This window comes from Gallinula chloropus, assembly GCF_964237585.1.
Source record: "Gallinula chloropus genome assembly, chromosome: Z".
In the NCBI taxonomy this organism is placed as follows: Eukaryota; Metazoa; Chordata; class Aves; order Gruiformes; family Rallidae; genus Gallinula; species Gallinula chloropus.
This window is the reverse complement of record NC_140089.1, coordinates 74,265,718-74,269,650: the sequence shown is the minus strand read 5'-3', so window position 1 is coordinate 74,269,650 and position 3,933 is coordinate 74,265,718.

Here is a 3,933-nt window from a genome sequence, read left to right as displayed (position 1 = left end):
ACTTTCTTCTGTGAGCAAAACTCCGACCAATCAATACATCAGGAGCATATCGGCAGCCATATAGATGTGAGTACATGAGAGATTAATTCAAATTTGCAAAGAAAAACCCTAACAAAACACCTCCCCAATGTCTTGTCATCTGCATGCATTGAAGCCAATGAAAAAAGCTGCCTTGTTAACTTACGGTAAGACTGTTAGCTGCAAAGTCAATCAACTTTGCACACTGGTGTGACCTTGGTGTGGTTTGCTGCAGTCTCTCAAATGAAAGGTTGGAGGTTTTGTTTGATTTGCTTATCTGTTAATAAAGGCAGATTTGATCTGGTGACAGAAATGGTCAGAATGAAACCTCCTCTCCACCAGTGCCCCCAGAGGAACATGTTCTGGAGAAGCGTGGAGGAGCAATTCTTTGTATAGACATAGCAGCTCAATAGGAGCTGAGAGAAATAAAAATACCTTTGCCTTAGGCCACAATGGCTCAAGGCACTGCAGGTTTCCTTGTGCTGGCTGATAGAGTTGCACAATCTCTGCTCACAGCTTGAAGGAAAGAGAGGGACAGTAGGGTAAGATGGCACAGGCTCACAAATCATTATCGCTTTCATTAGGAAACAGCAGACAGAGTCCAGGCCAGGGCAAAGTACACGAGTGTTGATGCACCCTCTGTGCAAAAGTGGGGCTCTCAGAGAAAGCAAAACTCCAAATATATTTGGGTTGATATACAGCTCTTTGCCTTTTGCCTCTATGGTGAGCTCTGGGCACACAGGGACTCTGGGGAAGTGCAGCCATCAGACAAGAGCTGCTGAGTGCCTCTGCCCTGCAACATGGGCACCACCCCAAGACTGGTGCCAGGGCAGAAATTAAAATGGAAGGCAAGAGAATAGACTCATGCAGAACAGATTCAGCAATGACAAGCACAAACAAAGGAAGTAGTCGGTCCTAAAAAACATAATTAAAGTTTGGAACAGAAGCCTAAACCTCCCAAACACTCAATGTGTGTCCCACCCAGATGGCAATGCTGCATTGAATCCCCCTTCGCTCCAGCAGACTGACAGAAACATGTCGAGATGTCAGATCCTCAAAACATATTTCCCAATTTGTTGGGACCCAAGGTCACATATATCCTTGAAAAAGAAAAACAATTCAGAGCTTCCTGCATAGCCTCATTTTTCAGTTGCTTTTGTAGATTTGTTTTGGTTTTTCTGTTTTAATTCTGAGCTTGGCCAAGGAAGTGTTGTTACACAACTTGAAGACACAGTCAGCAAACTGATGTTCTGCCAGATCCTTATTACATTGTGTAAACTTGTCAAAAGAAATCAAAATAGTCATCACTCTGGGTCCAGAGTTGCTTCTGGGTGGGATTTATAAGGCGTTTTTTTTAAAATACTGTCTTCTACCTTTCAGAGAACATCTCCTTATCCTCAGTACTTGTAGGCTCACTGAGGGCAGCCCTCCAGCCCCTGTGAGACCCCACACAGGAGATGCCTACCTTCTTTCAGGCTTCTAGAAACAAACCACAGCTGTGAGCTGCAAGTCGGTGTTCACAGTAGTGCAATGCAGATGGCTAAAGCTTCTAGATGAGAAACTTCTTTTAGCTTAGAAATTACTTTTGTGCTTTTACCTAACATGAAAATAAGGAGTCACTAAAACAGCTTACTGATTTTAAAATTATTACAAGGAGAGGGCGCTTCACACAGTCCACAAGCAGTCAGCGCCACTCGTAACCAGATAACAAGCTAGTAGACTGCTACCACAGTTACCTTTGGCAGAAATTTAGGTGGAGACTGGCCCGGGTGAGCTTTGCACCAAAGTCAGGGCTTGAGGACAGCATGAGTACATCCATATGGAATCTATAGACAGGGGTTCAGGTGAACTTAACTCAGTTGCCTGAAGCTGGTGGCCACAGTAGCAAAGAGCACTGCTTAGGCTAACTCACATTTTGGCAAAGCTGCATGCAGCTGCTGATGTGCCCTGGGATGTTGTCAGCTCATCTGCCAGCAGGAGAATTAATCAGAGAAATGAAGAGTCTGGAGCAGGACAGCAAAGCTGGGACTTGTGTAACAAAACTGACCAGAGAAGGGAACTTCTTCTAAGTGTGGCAGCTCAGTCCTCGTGACACTGCAAACTGCTCTCTATGTATTCCTCAGTTCCTTCCAGGCTTTGTCTATAGGATATCCTCAAAGCAATCTCACTCTCTTCCCTCCTGGCTGGAGATCAACACTTGCATATGTGCATCGATTCCTTATATCATGGGATGTATTAGGGCATCTGAACATCACGCAATACCCTTGTGCTGACACTCCACTTTCTGTCCTCATGGTCAGCTTCTTGCAAGGTTTTCTCATAACCTTTTAAAAGTAGAAGAAATCAGATAAATTTGCTTAGAGGAACAAGCAGTTAGAAATTTAGTCAGCAATATGGTGAGTGATGGCTCCTGTAAACAACAGTACCTTCTAGGGCTGATTTTCACGTGAAAAAGCACCAGCACTTAAAAGATGCTCTTACTGCAAGCTTTCATATCAATGTGATGCTGTGCCTTACCAAGTGTCTGGTCTCAAGCTCTACTGCAGCATTCTCCAAACACCAAAGCACTGGAATCAAACTGGGAACAATTCAGAGAGGTCAGAGTACAAATGTATGCCATTTTACAACACTCAGGTTTTAGGACTGTCTATGCACATATCCATGGCCTCAATTTCATTATTTCTACAAGAAATATGTCTCCAGCAAAACAAACATAACATCTCTTCATCTCTGCTGCAATGTGTTTATAAAAGATCATTTTTCAAAGAATGGGAAAATGTTATCTCAAAGGGAGTAGAGTAATCCAATGAGCATTCTGCCTGAGATTGTAGTGCTTCTAGCTGGGTTTCACGAGGTCATACCTCATTTATTTCATCCTATATCTAATTCTTCCTACTCGGAAAAAAACATATTATCCTCCCAAGTCAACCTCTAACTTGCCCAGAAGGCTGCCTGTGTTCTCACCCCAAAGCTCTGCTCAAGGGAGAAACTGTACAAGTGTAAAGGGGAAAAAGCAGAAGGAAGGGGGCAAACATCACAACAGTGTCTGAGAGGTAAGCAGAACAGAAGTCAAACAACACTTCAGCTTAAGTGCCATCCCCTGGCAGATCCCCTAGATGTAGAGACAGGAAAAGCCATGCATCCTGTCCCATAAAAATTCTGAACTGTGGACCGTTACCACCTATTGCAGAATGGTGGGAGCTTACTGAACTGCACCCCTCACCTCACACAGATCTCACAGATGTGGCTTCAGTTGTCTGCCCTCTGACAAAGTCTGCATTTTTAAGAGCATAAACTGATACTATTCACTACATGATTTTTTTTTTTCTTCCCTCTCAAAATCTTCCTGAAAACAAAGTATAAGAGAAATCTTTCATCTCTGTGTGGCAGATTAAAATTTAATATCAGGCTGGACTAGGAGGAAAATACACTTTGAACTTAATTCAATAATTTAGTGAGGTATATTTTCTCCCCTTAAAATTTTATCACCCTATATGCCCCCCATGAGAAAGGGTACTGAAACAAAAAATATTAAGGCACCTTTAAGCACGAAAGGCCATCTGAATGGCTTCAATACTGAGCTGTTTTGACATATCCTGTGGCAATAAGAAAAGTGAACCATAAAATATCTTATTTACCCTGTCCATCACTGGGTTGTCTGATGACAGGGGTGGCACTGCCCACAGCATGGCTCAGCGGCGGTGGGCCGTCTTGCCTGTAACCAGGTGCCCGTCACTTATGCTCTTCTTCACCAGGAAACCTGAACCACTGCCTCCTCCATGGCTGCCATGGCTATTCTGAAGGAGGTGTAGAATCAGAGAGCAGAAGCAAAGGTTTTGAGAAGAGGGGTTGTGTCAGCACCAGGGATGCTGTGAAACAACAGTACCTATGGAGAAAGACAATCACTTTTTGAGG